The sequence below is a fragment of the Pygocentrus nattereri genome, chromosome 1 (genome assembly GCF_015220715.1).
Source record: "Pygocentrus nattereri isolate fPygNat1 chromosome 1, fPygNat1.pri, whole genome shotgun sequence".
Classification (NCBI taxonomy): Eukaryota; Metazoa; Chordata; class Actinopteri; order Characiformes; family Serrasalmidae; genus Pygocentrus; species Pygocentrus nattereri.
In genome coordinates, this window is record NC_051211.1 from 1,229,187 (window position 1) to 1,250,000 (window position 20,814).

Sequence of the window (20,814 nt, forward strand, 5' to 3'; positions counted from 1 at the left end):
AGCCGGTTATTCATTCAGTCTAATGAGAAACTGTAGAACAGACTTGGTCTATATCACAATACCTACATTTAGAGTCGGTTATTCATTCAGCCTAATGAGAAACTGTAGAACGGACTCGGTTTATATCAGAATACCTACATTTAGAGCCGGTTATTCATTCAGTCTAATGAGAAACTGTAGAACAGACTCGGTTTATATCACAATACCTACATTTAGAGCCGGTTATTCATTCAGTCTAATGAGAAACTGTAGAACGGACTCGGTTTATATCACAATACCTACATTTAGAGTCGGTTATTCATTCAGCCTAATGAGAAACTGTAGAACGGACTCGGTTTGTTACAGCTTGGTGGCCAATAACTCCAATCCAATCCAAAGATCCAGTCCAAGCAGGCATTTAGAGTTAATGTATGAGTGGCATTCTTTCTCCGGCCATCGCTGTCATTGTGTCCGTTTTAGGAGAAGTGGCGTAACCCAGCAATTAGTACAATTAGTAAAAAAAACAGAAACGTGAAAAGGGGCTTATTGTGGCAAGTCATCAAGATTCTGAACAGCAGAACATCTCCACACCATCAAACTACCACCACCATGTTTCACTGCTGATGTGATGTTCTTACTGTGGAATGTTGAGTCAGCTTTACACCAGTTATCGTTACGCTCCTAAAAAGCTCTCCTTCCTGACTCATCAGTCCACAGAACATTATTCCAGAAGTCTTGGCGAACATTCAGGTGAGTTTAGGCAAATATTAAAGGAGTCTTTATGTTCCTCTTGGTCAGTGGTTTTCGCCTTGGGACTTTTCCATGGTTAACACTTCTGTCCAGTCACTTTCTATTGATAGAATCATGAACGCTGACCTTATTTGAGGTGAGGCCTGCAGTTCCTTAGATGTTGGTCTAGGTGCTTGTGTGACCTGCCGGATGAGTCGTCACCGTGATCTCAGAGGAATTTTCGTAGGCGGCCAGTTCTGGGAAGTGACCACTGCTCCAGTTTGTCTGTAGTTGGAGGTAACGGCTGTTACTGTGGTTCACTGCAGTCCCAGAGCTTTAGAAATTGCTTTGTTACTATTTCAATAACTTTTTCTTAAGTGTTAAGGGCTTTTAGCCTGGAAAGGTTCTACTTTAAGAACTTTAAGCTACTTTAAGCTGGCAGTAATCAGGCCTGAGTGTGTCTAGTTTAATTGGTCCCAATGATCAACTTAATCTGGTTATTTAGAGGATTAAGTAGCTAAACAGACAAATGGATAATTAAATATCTGAGTAATTGAAGTAACTAAACAAATAACATTACAGTAAAACTACAGTAAATAAAATGATTGTTCACAAACGGTATTCTGTGCTTATTCAGGTTGTTCTTGCCTTAAACTAAACTTTGTTTGAAGATATGTAACAAATATTTATTACATATGCAAAAATAGGTGAAACCAGTATCAATACAGATACCTTTGTTTATGAAATGTACATTACGCAACAATTTGTGTGGATTAAATAAGACTAAACATCTAAATACTAAACGGAATACATACACTCTTAAAAAAACATGGTTCTTCAAGGGTTCTTTAGTACATAAAATGGTTTATATAGAACCATGAACACTGAAAAAACCCTCTGCATGATTAACAGGTGAAATGGTTCTTCGGATTAATGTAGAATGTGTTGTCTGTGGTTCTACATGGCACCAAATATGGTTCTGCTATAGTTTCAATACAAGCTTTTCACAATAGAAGAACCCTTCTTTTCTCAATATAGAACTCTGTTCAATATAGAACCATATACAGCATCAATCTGAAGAACCATTCCACCATGCCATGAACCTTTCAACCATGCAAATGTTCTTTGAGTGCTCATACTTCTATATAGAACCATTTTCTTCACTGAAAAACACTTGAAGAACCGTCTTTTTTAAGGGTGCATGTAACAAATACTTGAGCATTTGAATTATTCAGGCCCAAACTAGGGTTCTGCTATGTTACAATATAAGCCTTTAAGAGCCCTTTTTGGTGCTATATAGAACCAAACCCATTTTGAAAAGGTTCTATATAGAATCATAAACACATTCTCCACCGATCTGAAGAACCATTTACGCATGCAAAGGGTTGTCTGAGTGCTCGTGATTCTCTATAGAACCATTTTCTTCACGAAGCCCTAAACGTTTTGAATCTTTTTAAGAGTGTATATATTCATTTCTCCATTTATTATCTGGACGTTTAGTCTTTTTAATCCACAAAAATTGTTGCATAATGTACATTTAATAAACAAAAGCCTTTAGAAGTTGTTTGGTGTTTGTCTTGATCCTGATTTAACGTATTTTTGCATATTTCTGACATACAGCTGTAAATAATCACTTGAAAAACGCTTGAAGAACCGTCCTTTCTGAGAGTGCAGCCCTAGATCTCAAATTACATAATAAACACATAAAAAACTCAAGTAGTGATAGAACCAAAACAGCTGAGGTTCTCGAACGAACCGAACATCTTTTGTCTACATGCTGGTTTACCAATGAGGAACACACCCACTGGCGGACGGGAAGTGTAGTGATTGGTTCTGCTGCAGATTAAAGAGCCTGGAAGATCACATCCTTCCTCGTACGGCGATCCATTATCAGAAGCCATTTCCTCTCGACTGTTCCTGTAGATGCGCTCTGGCACTGAGTGGAGTGTTACGGATAAATGTAAACAATAGCTACATATCAGACGTGATGTTAAGGATCTCCTGGCTTTCAGCTGTCAGCTGCACGCATTATCGGACCTTTTCCCACCTCCGGCCCTGAATTCAGGTGTTCCAAAGTCAGCTGTCCTTCGATTGACAGCTCGAGGTCAGCGCTACTGACAGAGCATCCATAAGAAGAGTGAAGCACAAACATCAATAGCGCCCCTGACAGGAGAATCGCCCTTGGCTGGACTCGAGACAGACTACAGAGCGATGTGTTTTAGGGCTCTTGTAGGGTCCACAGGTCTTTGAAGGAGAACGCCACCAATTTTTCTAAATTTCTGGATAAGTAAACAGCTGAGTTGAAGAAACATAACTATCCTAGAATTATCGTTCATTATGAACAGGACATGTGTAGAAGAGAATTAAAAAGAATTTAAAAGACCCTTTTCTTTATAATCGAAGAGTTAAGATGTAAAGAGGAACCAGACGTCCCTCTAAAAGCTCCTACAGAAAGTTCCTACATGAACTGGTTCTGAATTCACTGCCTGATGACTGAGACGCTGTTTTATGAGAGTTTAGAGAACTTCAACTCCATTCATGGTGGAGGGAGACATGCAGGGCGCTGTGCGGCAAAATAGTCCCCAAAGAAAACTCATTATTCCAGATTTTCCACTGTTTTCCATCATCAACATTCCATATAAACTCAGAAGACTCGTGTAGGTTCTCTGGTGGTTCTGGATGGTAAATAAAGTGTCTATATCGGTGTTGTAGTCATGGCGACGCCTGGTTCCCATCACCACCACTGTAAGATGGCAAGTTTCTCTACACTGACCCGCTTTTAAAGACTGAACTAAATATTCAGTCACTGGAGATGGAAGCTAGGAGTTATAATAGGCGTTAGAACGGCAAGAAGCTTTACACAAGCAAACCTCGGAACCTTAGAACAGTTTAAAACCTGCAACTTATCACTAAAAGCTCAAAAGCTTTTTGCCAAAATGTAACATGATTAACAACATGAACCTGACTGGACTGACATACTGCATTTAAATCAGCCTCATGCCAACCGTACCCTGCAGAGTGCCCTGTACCACTGTAGAAAAACAGCTCCAGTCTACTCTGGAACCACACGGTTCTTCTGTGGAAGAACATGCTCTATTGCTTTCTGTGCTTTTCGCTCCTTATTTTGATTCCAGCCTGATATCTGTGTGTGTGTGTTTTTTTCAGTCTGAATAAAAACGACATGATGGAAATGACAAATATAGAATAATCTCACCAAGGGGCAGTCATGGGCATCCTGGGGCAGTCGTGGACTGGAGGTTAGGGAACCAGCCTCGTGACCAGAAGGTCGCCGGTTTGATCCCCAGAGCCGACAGCAAGGACTGAGGTGTCCTTGAGCAAGACACCTGACCCCCAACTGCTCCCCGGGCGCTGCGGATTGGGCTGCCCGCCGCTCAAGTGTGCTCACTGCCCCTTAGTGTGTGTGTGCTCACTAGTGTGTATGTGGTGTTTCACTGCACGGATGGGTTAAACGTGGAGGTGGAATTTCCCCGTTGTGGGACTCATAAGGGTCTCTTAATTTGGCGTAAACATTTGTAGGTATACTTGGTTTTGTCGTATTAACGCGAAAGAAAAAATGAATTTGCTGAATAAATAACGTAACTATGATTAGAATAAAGTCGTATGATTGTAGTCCAATCATAGCTCATAGTGGAAATGTGACAGCAGGCAGCAGGTGCAGCTGTCCATGAGGGGGCGCTAACAGCGCGGTTTGTCTGTCTGACAGTGGAGTAAAAGTGAATTACACTCCGCAACTGTAGAGGGAGCTCCATGCATCAACTCACAATATTCAGTTATTATTATTACCAACGTTCACTCACTCGTCTGCTGGGACCTTAATTCGCAGGTTCGGCGTTAGTTTTCACTGCCAGGCGTACGACATGCAGCTCTACGTATCTGCGGAACCAAAGGAGGCTCTGGATCTAAACAAACCTGAAGAATGCGTCAGAAATAACAAAAACTGGACGACCAACAATCTGAACTGAAAGCAGTGAGATCTCAACTCACTGAACGAAATTTAGAGGCCACATCATTCGCGCTGCACTCTTTCACTAAACCACGCGATATTCCAGCCGTGAACGCTGCGGAAAAGCTGGCGCCTTTATGACCTCCAGGCTGCACTACTGCACCACCGTTTTAGCTGGACGCTCCAACACTTTACTAAATAAGCTCCAACTGGTCCAGAATGCAGCTGCTAGAGTCTTACAGGGACCAAACGTTTGACCATGTATCCCCAGTCCTGTGGTCATTACACTGGCTCCCTGTTAAATTTGGTGGAGAGTATAAGATCCGCCTCTTAACCTATAAATCAGTAAACGGCCCTCAGTATCTTAGTCAATTAATTCAGTCATATAAACCCACACAAAATGACGACCTGCTGACCGTTACTAGGGCTAAAAAAACCACAAAAGGGGGTCGAGCTTTTTCCCACGTAGCCCCAAAATTGTGGAATCATCTCCCGACCTCTGTTCGGGACTCAGATACCAGTTGTTGCACTATTAGCTCACTAATATCTCTCCATAAACAGACCTGTCCTGTTAATCAGTCTCTCTCTCTCTCTCTCTCTCTCTCTCTCTCTCTGTCTCTCTCTCTCTGTCTCTCTCTGTCTCTCTCTCTCTCTGTCTCTCTCTCTCTGTCTCTCTCTCTCTCACTCTGTCTCTCTCTCTCTCTCTCTCTCTCTCTGTCTCTCTCTCTCTCTCTCTCTCTCTCTCTCTCTCTCTGTCTCTCTCTCTCTGTCTCTCTCTCTCTCTCTCTGTCTCTCTCTGTCTCTCTCTCTCTCTCTCTGTCTCTCTCTCTCTCTCTCTGTCTCTCTCTCTCTCACTCTGTCTCTCTCTCTCTCTCTGTCTCTCTCTCTCTCTGTCTCTCTCTCTCTCTCTGTCTCTCTCTCTCTGTCTCTCTCTCTCTCACTCTGTCTCTCTCTCTCTCTCTGTCTCTCTCTGTCTCTCTCTCTCTCTCTGTCTCTCTCTCTCTGTCTCTCTCTCTCTCACTCTGTCTCTCTCTCTCTCTCTGTCTCTCTCTGTCTCTCTCTCTCTCTCTCTCTGTCTCTCTCTCTCTCTCTGTCTCTCTGTCTCTCTCTCTCTCTCTGTCTCTCTCTCTCTCACTCTGTCTCTCTCTCTCTCTGTCTCTCTCTCTCTGTCTCTCTCTCTCTCTCTCTCTGTCTCTCTGTCTCTCTCTCTCTCTCTCACTCTGTCTCTCTCTCTCTCTGTCTCTCTCTCTCTGTCTCTCTCTCTCTCTCTCTGTCTCTCTCTCTCTGTCTCTCTCTCTCTCACTCTGTCTCTCTCTCTCTCTCTCTCTGTCTCTCTCTCACTCTGTCTCTCTCTTTCTCCGTCTCTCTCTCTCGCTCTGTCTCTCTCTCTTTCTCTGTCTCTCTCTCTCTCTCTCTCTCTCTCTCTCTCTCTCTCTCTCTGTCTCTCTCTCTCTGTCTCTCTCTCTCTCTCTCTCTCTCTCTCTCTCTCTGTCTCTCTCTCTCTCTCTCATTCTCTCTCTGTCTCTCTGTCTCTCTCTCTATCTCTCTCTCTCTCTCTCACCTGAACTGACCGTCCTGCTGCAGCTGCCCAAACTCAATCTAATCTAATTAACCACCGGGTCGACCTCTTCTCGTTTTGTACTATAACACTTTACATTAACGCTGTTTGCTGTCCGGTGTAGTCCAGAGGAGGACGGGTTCTCCTTCTGAGTCTTGGTTCCTCTCAGTGTTTCTTGCTCTTAGGGAGTTTCTCCTCGCCACTGTCGCCGTTGGCGACGCTCATGGGGGCTCGGACCTGGATTTTTCTGTAAAGCTGCTTTATGACGACACCTGTTTTAAAAAGCACTGCATGAATAAACTTTGACTTGACTTGATTGTAGCTTCATCGGCCGTAAGGCTGGAAATCAGAAACCCACCAGCTGTGAAATCTGGAAGAAGTTCTAAGCTTGTGCAGAGTCACGGCCTGAGATTCGCCAAGCCGCTTCCATGACGTGTCACGATATCAGAGCGCTGAAACGCGCTAAAGGAACCAGCAGATCTGCTCCTGAAAGCTAGAGCGCTCTTATTTATCGGCGTGGTATGGGTTTAATTCCTCCTGAATTGTGCTCGTCTCGAGTGCAGAGAAATCAAACTCCATTCTGGCTCTGATGACGCTCGCTCAGAGTGCCGTTTGGGCTCCGGGCCTATCAGTTTCACAATCGAGGCTTTATTCCCCGGGACTAACGGCGCAGACTTTAGGGGTGATTACAGATGGATTGTCTTAAGTAACCGCAGAGCGAGAAGGCACAGTAAGTTAAATCTTATCCTGGCAGAACACTCTTAACAAAGAGAAGCGTTGAGTTTCAATGAGAGTTACGGGAAAGCTAGTTAAGAATCAGGCTTGGGTTTAAGGTAATATTTGGGATTATTAGTCAGGGCTTTTAACAATGCAGCGGTCATTCTGACACGGTTAGATCACAAGGAGGACACTGGGGTCATTATACAGATCAGCCTACTGCACTGGTTCAGAGTCAGAGCAGAAACTGATCTTAGACTTTAATTCCTTTTGCTTTGAGTGACTCCATATCTTAGTTATCTTTATTGTATTAAAACCAATGACTGATCGTTCCATTTGGTCTCTACTAAAACAGTCATAACTACCCAAGTGTTTTAGTTGTGACTGTTTCGGTGATAATTTTGGGCTCAGCAGACTCAGCTTTGACCAGCTGTTCACACAGAAAATCATCATATTTTACATTAAAACTCTAAAAAGAGCTGAACTGCAGAAAATATGGAGATTCTTAATCATCCTCACTGACTTTCAGAGTTTGGGACTCATTTATCTGCTCACCTTGTGGCCATGAGGGGCAGGGATGCAGCCTCTAAAGTGCAAGGGCGTGGCTAAATAAGGCCCCGCCTACAGACTAAAACTCTGTGTTTTGGTCATTTTTAAAGGTAAACTCATGATAAATCTATATACAGTTCAACTTCACTTGTAAAAAAGGAAAAAAAACAACTTAAAAAATAAAAGTGTTATTGTGCAAGTAAAGCAAGAGGCCCAGCAGAATTCTGCAGGACTCTTATTGTGACAGCAGCAGCGTTCCTGCTTGAACAAAGTGAAGTTATCCACTAACACCACCCGCTAAATCTAGATTTGCACGTTCATTTAGCTAGAACCCTTGAGAGCAGTGTAAAGCCTTGGCGGGGCAATTCGTATACACGTTTTCTTTTATTAGTAGCTGTGATTTCTTAATCGTTCCCACGAATAACGATTCATTCTCTCTATTAATCACGCGCATGTTTTTGTTCATTTGTGGGTACGTTTTACGAAAACTGTGTGTGATCACGATTTCTTAATTCGTTCTTCTTTCTTTTTTTATTTGTGCACAAACACAATAAACGTCGTAGATACGGGCCGTTATATTCGTCCTGCGCAGACGCAGCGAACAGCTCCCTTAAACTCTGAGACGGGTCTGAAGAAAGTCCGAGTGCCGGACACATCTTGGGATATTTTACTAGCATAAATCAGCACCTCACGTTTATTTCACAGCTCCAGCCAGTCAATGAGGTAAAGAGAGTCTAAGAGGTCAGCGTCCTGCAGAGTTAATCACGACACTGGACAGTCTTGGAGCGGAAGCTTTTCCAGAGCCAACACATCAGGATGGCATAGTCTCCATATGGAATTTCATAACTACAGACATATATGAACAAAACACACGTCTCGAAACTACCGAGGTCCTTCCGCTTACGAACAAGCATAATAAGCTGAATAAAGAAGTGGACATTCCAGACAGGTGGACTGCACCTGGACTGGCACAGCGCAGGTATTCGCATCCTACCAAGCTTTGCAGCAGGTACAATACGCTGAGCAGGACCAAAGGACCTCAGTCCTGGATTGACCCTCTTGTTATGTTCCAGGTCAAACTGACCCATTTTAAAGTTTATAATACAGGAAAAAATATTTTGAATCATTTTTTTGGGGCATGAAACCTTTTCTACTGAACTTACGGCTCATTTATGAGATTTAAACTGAAATTGTCAATTTGTCCCGGGACAGAAGAAATGCTCTTCTGACAGACAGCACGTCAAAAGTGTTTAAAAAGTAAAATAATAACAAATAAAACAAATGTATTGAATGCTTATCCAACGATGGGAGGTGATGGAGTAACGTGTTCGCCCGAATTCTCCACCACCATCGACAAAACAACTGAGGGACAGTAGGAACAAAACCTTTATCTCCAAACTGACGACAGGAGAAGGAACAAAACGCTTTACTTTTAATGTAAGTCAATGGAACCAGATGTCTTTCCAAGTCATTTTGGGACACTACTTTTCATACTTTTATCGTGAAATTTAAAGAGAAAAATGTAAAGATCAACAGACATTTTTATCTTCTTCTTCTTCCGGCTGCTCCCTTTAGGGGTCGCCACAGCGGATCATCTGCCTCCATCTTGCCCTATCCACTGCCTCCTCTACTTTCACACCAACCATCTCCATGTCCACCTTCACTACATCCATAAACCTTCTCTGAGGTCTACCTCTTCTCCTTCTACCCGGCAGCTCCATCTCCAACATTCTTTGCCCAATATATCCACTATTCCTCCTCAACACATGTCCAAACCATCTCAACCTGGCCTCTCTGGCTTTATCTCCAAACTGCTCCACCTTCACTGTCCCTCTGATCTGCTCATTTCTAATCTTGTCCAGCCTGGTCACTCCCAACGAAAATCTCAGCATCTTCATCTCCACCACCTCCAGCTCAGCCTCCTGTCTTTTAGACAGAGCCACAGTCTCCAAACCATATCAACAGACATTTTTATGTTATTTCAAAAACTCTAAAGCAACAAAAATAAAGACACGAGGTTTCGTTCTGACAGCAGTGATATTATTGGCAATAGTTTGACGTATCAAGCCATCTGTAGTTCCACTCTGAAGCCCAGCTGTTTGTGCTCTTGCTGTAACTATAATTAAAACTACAGTATAGAACTAGAATTCAAAGAGCAGCAAACTAACAAAAGCAGCAGCCTGATGGAGCTCCAGTTCCTCTCAAGTTCCTCCACTGTAATAAGAATCCATGAGCTGTGTGAACAAGAGTGAGAGGATACAACCACAGAGGAGCTGAACCACTGACTGCATTTATGATAGATATGATATTTATCGCTCCTGTCGGAACAAAACCGTATGTCCATATTTGTCGATTTTCAGTTTTTGACATAATTTGAAAACGCATGTTGGCCTTTATATTGTGTGTAAATTTCATGATGGATGGACCAAAATAAATGGCCAAAAATGAACCAACAAGAAGTCTGGCTCCCTTGACTTACATTGAAAGTAATGTGTGTTTTTTCCTTCTCCTGCAAAGTTACCATATTGGAGATACAAGGTTTTCCTCCGACAGCAGCGATATGGTATGTATTGTTTACCCCACTGTTTGGGTTTTTGTTCAATCAGTGGAGAACAGAGACAATGTACAGACCAACAGTTCCATTAAGTGCCGCTTTTATGGTTTAACAGGATTGTTTGCTCCGGGTTTAGTTGTAGTTTTGTTGTCACTCATCCAACAACAAAAATTCCTCAGCTATTTTAGACAATAAAACATGTTTTTCAAATGTATTCTAAATGTTCAAATGTACTGATTTTTTAAATTACCTATAAACACCAGTGCTGCCAATTACAAGAGGTTTACCCCATATCAATTTAATAACTCGAGTATCAAAATTAGTCGAAATGCACATCCCTAATTAATACACTGATTGGTTGGAACATGCAGCCGCTGCTGCTCTCACTGGAAACGGTGTTCACTCTGCCTTCACAAGATTTTGTGTTCAAGTGCAAATGGAATTTCTGGATATAACAAACACATTGTGATAAACTCATTAACTCCACTCGTTTAGCTTTGACACTGCTTTATACATGTAAACAAAATCTCTCTTCAGGCTCAAATTAGAGCAGATGAGACAAATGTGACGAACTGTGATTGATTAACGACAACTAACATGATTAGTTGTGATTATTTTAATTGGTTAGCTGTCATATATCTCGTATCTCCTTTTTTGATTTTCTGAGTAAAAAGGCAGTTGCCCTTTACGTTGTATTGCTGCTTTACGATGAACAGCCCCACAGAACTGGCCCAAAAGTAAGAAATATTTCTTCAATTGCTTCCATTAAAGCTAATGTAACAGAGGCAGATGGAACCAGATGCTCAGAGCAGAGCAGTTCAAGACTTTAATATCAAAGGGGATGTCCAAAATCACAGTCGGCAGCCAGAAGCAGAGAGTCAAAAACCAAAAAATCTGAACAGAACAAAGGGGCAAGGCTAGAACCGTGGTCACAAACAGAAAACGGGTCCCAGAGTGGCAGAAAGCAGCACAGGAGAGTGACGGTACTTTGCAAATGAGTTTAGTTAAAGCAGAAGGAAAAAACATACATCACTTGTAATGTAAGCCGGTGGAACCAGACGTCTTTCCAAGTCATTTTGAGCCGTTTCTTTAAGTCCATTCATCATGAAATTTACACACAATGTAAAGAACAACAGATATTCAATTATGTCAAAAAGTGAAAGATACAAAAAGTGGAGATACGAGGTTTTGTTTCGACAGCAGCTATATATATATATATAGATAGATACAGTATAAAAGCAATACAATACGCTGCGTTTAATATGTTTTAATGTTCAGTTCCTTCCTCCTAATTAAAGCTCCTTAACGAGCAGCTCGTTGCTACGTCAGAGTAACGAGCTCCGCCCACTCGCTGCTCAGCCGGCAGTTCGTTCTCCAGCTCCTTACACTAAATTCCCAAACTGTCGTCTCCACTGAGCAGCTTTTCAGTCGGCAGCTGTGACAGAAGAACAGCTGAACAACCTGGAATCAGCCAGAAATGAACCCAACACCATTCGCCAGACGTGTCTGATCTTCAGAGTCGGACCAAATCAGACTGAGCCGTAAAACTGACCCAATATCAGGTTCAGCTCAGTTTGGTCAGTTTGTCCAGATCAGTATTAATGTTGTTTTGTTCCAGCCGGTCTGTGAAGCTTCTTACAGCCCGTTTAGTCTGGCGAATGGTGTTGGGTTCATTTCTGGCTGATTCCAGGTGGTTTAGCTGGAAGCTGCCCAGTTATATATATAGTTATATATATGGTAACTTTACAGGAAAAGGAAAAAACCTGCCTTACTTTTAATGTAAGTCAATGGAACCAGACGTCTCTCCAAGTCATTTTGGGCTGTTTCTTCAAATTATATCAAAAACTGAAAAACGTCAAAAATGGAGATACAAGGTTTTGTTCAGACAACAGCGATATATTTATCTTGTACATGGGCATTCTGTGAAATTCACTGACAGTAAACCACTGTATCTGTAATTTGAACCCAGCTCTAGATAAATTAGAACGGCAAAGTGAGCATAAAGCAAAAAACACACCTTGTGGGAAAGTAGGCTGGCTGAGGCAACACCTCGGCCATTCTTCAGCAATACAAGTACACTGAGGTGCGCTGAGGTACGCTGGGGATTCTCTGACAAAACAGCTCCGCACTAATACGGCCACTGGCTTTCCTGGGAGTCACTGGGGAGATTCCTTGAGCAGACGAAACCTGTCAAGCAGACACAGCGCTAAAGGAGGTTTCCCAGGAGAATACGGGAGGTGGGTCTTCTCCCTGCAGAGCCCAACAGGGGCGGGTTCAGGCTTTGAGGACCGGGATACAAAATATGAATTGACTGTATCAGCCGATTTTTTCGAAACCTTCTTTCCAGTTTCCAGTTTAGTTTCAATTTTAATTACTCAAAGTAATGCCAGACTGGAATCCTGATACATTCTGTTAAATGAGCTGGGCAGTAGGCGATGCCCAGCCGAGTAAACGGCTTCTCCTGCGCATTTAAGGTCCAACAAGGGTGGAATCCACTTCTAGGACAACCTTCACGCTTTATAAACATAAAATGCGTTTTTTAGATTTGAAGTGGCCACTATTAACCACTCTGTGTTTCCTTTTCATTTTGAGTGAATATTTTTGCTGCTAGTTTTTGTTATTAATAATAATAATAATCCATGTTTTCAGAACCTAACAAGCAGTCTAAGGCCTTGTTTCCGCTGGAGAGCGAAACAGTTTGCATGGCTCTATAGTGCCATTCCATGATGGTGTGAATTATACCTAAACAAGAGTAATCTGTATCAGTTATCTAGAACCGAGTCTGTACTGTGGCCTGTGGCACTACAATCAACTTTGCTCTCAGTATTTATCCTCAAAGTCAGTGTTTATTTGAGCATCAGCCCAGGTAGCAAGCATGTATCAGTCTGCTGGTTGGAGAAGGTCGGCGGTGGGCTGGTCCTCCATCGGACCACCTAGATCACTGTCCTGCATACAAGGTGATTAAGCAGTTTTAATCTCCTTAAAACAGATTTTAAATCTACACCGACTTTTATTTTGGGAACTAAGACAGCAGAGAGGAAAAAAATGACTAGGCTTGGCGTTAAAGGACTCGGATCGGGATGGGGCTCGTCAGGACGCCCCTATCTGAACACGGCTCCACCAAAACACCGGGCTGGTGGGCCACGTTAGCTCCAGATAAAAGCTGGAATGCCTCACATTGTCTGGCATGAAAGGGTTCCAGTGTAAACGTATAGTACATGTGGTTAGGTGACAGAATGTGGATTGGGTGACAGTGAGATTGATCTGAGGGCAGCTGAAACAGGAGTCTCCCATGTGGGTGGCACAGGGGGCTCTCTGATTGGCCAGAGGCTTTCAGGCTGCAGTTCAGCTGAACATCACAAGGCCAAGGCTGGTTTAGGGTTTAGGGTAATGAACGCCTATAGATACGTACGTCACCAGCGGCCATAAAGAGACACCAGCTTAACAGCTAATCAATTAATCAGAATGTCACTGATAATCATTTCTCCTTTTTATTGATCCTCAACGTTTCAAAGTTCAGTTTTCCTTTTGGGCATTTTTGGAATAAGAGACTTTGATATGCACACAAACGATGGTCCTTCAAGAGTTCTTTAGTAAAAGGAACGGCTCTAATTTAGAACCATGCGTTCTAAGTAGGACCATCTGCACGCTCTAATGGTTCCTTGCATGGTGAAATCGTTCTTTACATGGATGCAGAATGTGCTGTACATGGTTCTACTACGAGGGAATGTCTCTATTTAGAAACATGCGTTCTAAATAGGACCATCTGCATGCTTAAATGGTTCCTTGCTTGTTCTATATAGCACCAAAAAGGGTTCTTCTATTGTTACAATCTTAACATCATAGCAATAGCAGAACCCATTTTGGTTCAAAAAGGTTCTATACACAACCATACACAACAGTCTCCATCAATCTGAAGAAACATCTGACCACTTAAAAATGAAATGGTTCTATATAGAACTCATGATTCTAAGTAGAACCAATCCCTTTACTAAAGAACCCTTTAAGGACCATCTTTTTAAGTGTGTACAGAACAGAGGTCTTTAAATCTGGGCCTTGAATCCAGTTTCTACTGGATTTTGTATTTGCTGTTATTTAACTGACTGCTGATGTAACTAACTGGCCATTAGGGATGAACTGAATTTGATGGGAATTATAGCCGATATCTGATGCTCATATTTCCCAATGCTGATACATAATCCACCTAGTGCAGTAACCCGGCATCACCTAAACATATAGCATGAAATATAAACATCTGCCTGATGATCATTTTTTAAAGAGATCTATTCCGCTTTTCCGCTTTCCTTTAATGTGTTGTAGCTTTTTGTTCATGTAAACATTCCACAAAGTCCCAAAGCTCAGCGTTCCCTCCAGAGGGAGAACCTCTCTCCCACAGAACCCACTTTTCTCAGCTGCCTGAAGCGTCTGGCTGGAATTCCAGCCCTTTTCCTTTGTTACAGGATGACATCATCTCGTAACACAGTCCTTACTGCCCGCCTTAGTGTGGAGGAGACACTGACCGGACTTTCAGGATCCACTCTGGATCAAACTGATCCAGCAGAACCGACACCGCCGGAGAACCAGCCACAGCGGAGTTCCAGCTGCTCAGGAGAGAAGGGTCTGTCTGCAGACTGCAGGACAGGGGCGGAACCTGGAGGGGTCGAGCCGCTCTGGAGACTGACCGATCAGAACAGAGTGGGCGAGCTGACCAATCAGAGCGCACTGGGGTGATCAGGAGGCGGGGCTTAAAGGCGCAGGAGCTCTAACAGAGCGTTTCAGACAGAGGGTGAATAGAGATGAACGGTCTGAGGAGAAGAACGAGGTTTTGGAACATTGAAGCTGTAAATCTGTTCTAGTAGAGCCCAAAAGTAAAATTCTGAACTGAACATGTTTAAACGGTTCCCGATGAAACTGCTGATACTGACAAGATTCATCATCTGGCAGCCCTGATGCCTCATCCCAGTGATTAGGGACAGGAAACTGGATTCTGAAGGTGCAGAACATCAATTTTGGATTAAACAAATCCATTCTGTGGCAAAAATGAAACAAAACACCATCATTCCCAAATGCACCTGAACCTGATACGTCCTGCTATACGGTTCAAAGCCTGGCGGTGCCAACTGGATTCAACCCCACTATTAACCTGCGGTAAGATTTCAGAGTCGAGTTAGTCCTGAAATGCCCCCCCAGCCCAACTCTCCACCCCACCCCCCACCTCCCCCAGGCCCAGATGTCTCAGTTTCACTCTGGATGATGAGCTCCTGCTACTCGGCTGTGCAGCACATACAGTATATACAGTACAGACTGCAGCTGATTAATGCTGTGGCCAGAAACGAGGACCACCGTTAGTCTATTAGAACACACTGTCCACTTCAGTGCATTAACTTACACAGAGTTATATAATGCTTTAACGTTCATATAGAGGCTCGTTCACAGCAGGCAGGCACCTTTGTGTTTAATCCTCCACTGTTTTATATACACCGGTCAGCCGTAACACTCTGACCACCTCCTCGTTTCTACGCTCACTGTCCACTTTATCAGTGTCTTTATGTATGTTAGTGTGTGTTGTGCTGGTGTGAGTGGATCAGACACAGCAGTGCTGCTGGAGTTTTTAAACACTGTGTCCACTCACTGTCCACTCTATTAGACACTCCTACCTTGTCGGTCCACCTTGTAGATGTAAAGTCAGAGACGACAGCTCATCTGCTGCTGCACAGTTTGTGTTGGTCATCCTCTAGTCCTTCATCAGTGGTCACAGGACGCTGCCCACAGGACGCTGCCCACAGGACGCTGCCCACAGGACGCTGCTGGCTGGATATTTTTGGTTGGTGGACTATTCTCAGTCCAGCAGTGACAGTGAGATGTTTAAAAACTTCAGCAGCACTGCTGTGTCTGATCCACTCAGACCAGCACAACACACACTAACACACCACCACCACGTCAGTGTTACTGCAGTGCTGAGAATGACCCACCACCCAAACAGTACCTGCTCTGTGAGGGTCCATGGGGGTCCTGACCACTGAAGAACAGGCTAACAGAGTATCAGAGAAACAGATGGACTACAGTCTGTAACTGTAGAACTACAGAGTGCAGCTATACGGTCAGTGGAGCTGATAAGGTGGACAGTGAGCGGAGAAACGAGGAGGTGGTCAGAACGTTACGCCTGACCGATGTGTATGAATTATTATCTCAATGTAACTTTTTCTCAAATATTTCACTTTATTTCTTTGAATAACGAAGTACTTTGTGAAAATCTTGACTTCGTGTTTTACAGACAGATGTCTCGGTGGCTCTGTCATCAGGAGAACGTGAGACTGATCCCTGGTGGTCCTACAGCCGTTCCGTGGTCCGGAGTCCAAGAGAGCGTGATTGGCCATCCTACCCACCCAGTTAGTTGGCGTAACAGATCTGGTGGTTAGTGTCTCCACTGTCTAATCTAATCTAATCAGATCAAATTTATTCGTAGCGCTTTTTACAGCTGGCGTCGTCAGAAAGCAGCTTCACAGAATTCCAGTAAAGACAGAGTTTTAACAGGAATGTAAAACCCCCAGGTGACCAAGCCAGGGGGCACCAGTGGCCAGGAGAACCTCCCTCACAGCTGAGGAAGAAACCTTGGGAGGAACCAGGCTCACCAGGGGGGACCCGTCCTCCTCTGGTCAGACTACCTACAGAGTTATTACACGACTAATATTAATAGCAGTATTAGTGCTGTACGACTGCTAATAGTGGTACTAATGACGCTGCGTGAGCACCAGCTCAAAGACGTGGAGGAGCTTCGCTGGTCTCGGAGGAAGCCTGTGCTGCCTGCGCCCTCCTAGCGCTGGGGGAGTCTAACTAGTGGGTGGAACTGGACACGACTGAATCCAAAAAAGTTTGTATCTCAAAATTCAACTTGTTCCCTTGAGATTTCGAGTTGTTACAGTGAACTTCGACACAGTGTTTTGAAATAATAAATAGTTAAATATCAAGAAAAAAGGTCACTGCAGCGATGTGACCGATGTAAGTAAACATTATACATTATTTTGGCAAAATAAATAAATATTTTGAGAAAGTAAGCTATGCTGTCATAGTAAGTCATGAAAAAAACGAGCTATTATTTGACGCAACAAAGAAGTTTGAGGAAATTAATCAATATCTGAACAAAATATATCAACATTTCAAAGAACACGAGTCAGAGTTTTGGCATATGTGAATCATTTTGAGGAAATAAGCCATTATTTTGACATGATAAAGGAGTCTGAGGCCACGAGTCACTGTTTCGGCCTCGTAAGTCATGAGCCAGTGAGTCATTATTCTACATAGCAAGTCGATCATTTTTGAGAAAATTATTCAGTTTTTCTAGATGCTGAGTCAACCACATGACGTCGTACATCACGAGAGTCATTATTTTGACATAGTATGTCAGTATGTGGAGATTACAAGTCATTATTATGACACGACAAGTCAATATTTGGGGGAAACAAGTCATTTTTTTGACATAATTAACACATTCAAGAAAACGAGTCCTTATTATGAGATAGAAAGTCGTTCTTTAGACTAAAGTCATGAGAATTTGTATTTTGACATAATAAGTCATCATTTCGAGCATACAAGTCCTTATTTTGACATAACAGGTCAATAATTCGAGGAAATAAGTGATTCTTTGGAAACGCTGAGTCAGAATTTTGGCATAATAAAGACGTTCAAGGAAATAAGTCATTATTTTGACATATTAAATCAATATTTGGGGGAAACAAGTCATTTTTTTTAAACAATAAACACATTCCTGAAAACAAGTCCTTATTTTGAGATGGAAAGTCGTTCTTTGAACAAAGTAAGTCATGACAGTTGCTGTTTTGACATAATAAGTCATGGTTTCGAGATTACAAGTCATTATTACGACACCACAAGTCGATATTTGGGGGAAACAAGTCATTTTTTGAGATAATGAAAGACATTCGAGAAAACGAGGCCTTATTTCGAGATGGAAAGTCGTTCTTTAGACTAAGTAAGTCATGAGAATTAGTATTTTGACATAATAAGTCGTGATTTCGAGATTTTGACATAACAGGTCAGTAACTGGAGGGAATGAGTGATTCCCAGGAAACGCTGAGTCAGAACTCTGGCGTCGTGTGTCCGAGAACGGGCGGACTGTCCACTCCGCTTAGTGCCCGGAGAAGACGCGCGCGCTCGTTAACGCTGAAGTCGCTGCTTCGGTGCAACAAAGGCGACCAGTAACCCGCTCGCGCATCGGCGGTGTGGGCTGCGAGCTGCCCTCCGCGCGCCCATGCCATCCACATCTGCCCCCCCCCACCCCCCCCCACCCCCCCCACCCCCCCCACCGGTATCGACCCGAGCCCGGTTCGGCGCGCGGTTATGTAACGTCACCGGCGGTCTGAACGGGCCGATTCCGCTCCGGCGAGTTAACGCTCCGAGGAAACCGCCTGGCCTCCATCTTTCTTCCTCCACCGCACGCGGAGGATCCTCCTCACCTCCTCGCGCGGCGCCAGCGGCCGAGGCGCGGATGCTGAGGCTGGCAGAACCTCGTCTGCGCGCGCAGAGCCCGGTGGCGGACAAGGGCGCTCCGGACTTGCGTGATCCCAAAAATGTGTTGATGCGCGTGATGCATAAACACACTGAACGCCCAAACATGTTATTTTCGAGTGCATGCACGCGATGCCTCAATACGCACGCGCGCACTGAGTCCATTTAACCGCGCGCTACCAACAAAAAAACATATATATTTATTTATATCATTCATTTCTCAAACTCAGCTCTGCTCAGTGCATGGGTCTCGCGCCTGCGTGCGTGCGTGCGTGCATGCACCGCTGCGCGAGCTCCCCTCATCCGCAGCACTGTCTACGGGCCCTTTACTTAGCGCGCGCGCTGAGGGTGAAAAAAACAAAACGAAACACGAACGTTACCTGATCGCGCGCGCCTCTTCTCCTCTCCTCTCCGTGCGTTTAGGCCACACGCGCCCGCCGTCCTTCCACCACGGGCGCGCGGCGGAGCACGAGCGCCGAGCGCCACACCAGCCCGCACGAGACCGAGGAGGCCACGCCCCCCTCCCCTTCCCGCGCCCACCCCTTCAGCTTAGCCAGCTTCCAGTCAGCGCAGCAAAGTCAGGCCTTTGTTCTCAAAACAGCGTTTATTCTCCACGTACAGCCAAAGTTTGTGGAGAACTGAGGTAAAAGTGGTTCTTCTGGTGAAGCTGCTCAGGTTTAAACCTCTGGTCTTGGGCTGGAAGCCCACCAGGACCAGCTAGCACACCTGATTAGCATCCTTTCACCATAGCAAACAGCACCACACGGCTAAAAACGACAACTCGGCGAGTGAAAGGGGCTTAAATCTAGACAACATGCGTAATATTTCATCTTCTGTTTTTCTTAATATTTTAGTTTTAGACACTGTTAACTTGCTGTAAGTAAATGTATGTAGAGAAAGTGTCTTATCCCTGCTGAAAAACCCAGAATCTGTTTTAATGGGTTCATATCACAGCGTAAAGGATCCTAATGGTTTAAGACCACGTCCTAATGTGATCTAAAGGTGTTCTACAAGAAACGAGTGGTCTCTGTTGGAAGGCCAATTCCCAAAACAAAACCTCGAAATGGAAACTTTACAGGAGGAGGAAAAAATGTACTTTACTTTTAATGTAAGTCAATGGAACCGGAGTTTATTCCAAGTCATTTTGGGCCCTTTCTTTTGCTCCATTCATCATGGAATTTACACACAACGTAAAAGCCATCATGCTTTTTTAACTTGCATCAGAAACTGAAAAGCGAGATATGCTGGTTTTGGTGGTGATCGGCCTTGGTGCTCTATGCTGATTTTTCTAGCAGGGTTGAGTAACTTTATTAAGGAAAATGACCCACATTGGCAGAACAGAGGAATAAGTTCAGTAATCTCATAACATTCAATCCACCACCTCAGAATGAGAAATATTAGACATTTAGAGCAGATTTAGGATCATTTGTCTTGTTACGATATCGTTAAGCAATGGCTGGTCACCAGCAAAACCAACGTGTTTTGTGTTTTGGATGTTGGTATGCTGGTCAACCAGCATGACCATGCTGGGTGACCACTTAAACCAGCACCAGACCAGCATGAACCAGCTTAACCATCATGGAATGCATGCTGGTCTGTGCTGTTTTTCTCATCGGCATACGATTCTACTTTTTTCTTGAAACCATTCAGACTATTTTTGTAGATAGCAAGCAAAAATGCCCAGAAACGGGTTAAATAATCTCACTTTTCTTCAAACACCTCAAAAAGAGACCTCCAATTTAAGTTTTCATTTGCAAGGATGTATATTTTTGCAGTGGAGATCCACACAGTTCTTCTAAAGTTCTTTCTGAAGAACCCTTTTTGATGCGATATAGTGCCATAGAACACATTCTCCATCAATCTGGAGAACCATTTCACATGAAAAGAACCGTTTAAGCATGAAATAGTTCTATACAGTTCTAAATACACTGCAAAAATGACACCTTAACCAGAGAAATCATCCTAAATCTACTGTAAAAATCAAATATCAAACAAGCATTTTGCGATAGTTGTATAAATATAAGATTATTATATCGGCAGATAATTTAGCTTTTTTGAAGCATGTTTCTAAAAATAAGCAAAATTATCTGCCAATATAATGAGATCATTTTCAAAACCTGCACCCACACTGGCCTTTTGTGGATAAGACTGGACGTCCCTCATTTAAATAAACTTGTAATAAGCTTACAACAATTTCAACATGAGGAACATTAGACATATCGACTAGATTTAAGATCATTT

General features: G+C 43.4%; 1 protein-coding gene across 8 annotated transcripts in view; it reads right to left on the reverse strand.

Annotated features, from left to right (window-relative positions):
• hivep3a (HIVEP zinc finger 3a) overlaps nt 1-19,087 on the reverse strand; it is a 104,942-nt gene extending 85,855 nt beyond the window's left edge. For 3 of the 8 annotated variants that reach the window (XM_037535161.1, XM_037535087.1, XM_037535244.1), the window contains exon 1: nt 18,954-19,087. The gene's annotated coding sequence lies outside the window, so the exon portion shown is untranslated. Of the gene's footprint in view, nt 1-855; nt 994-11,822; nt 11,869-12,067; nt 12,238-18,953 lie in introns of those variants that run through there. The other 5 variants (XM_037535176.1, XM_037535135.1, XM_037535195.1 and 2 more) reach the window with 3 other exon arrangements.
• Between the last annotated feature and the right edge of the window lie 1,727 nt (nt 19,088-20,814).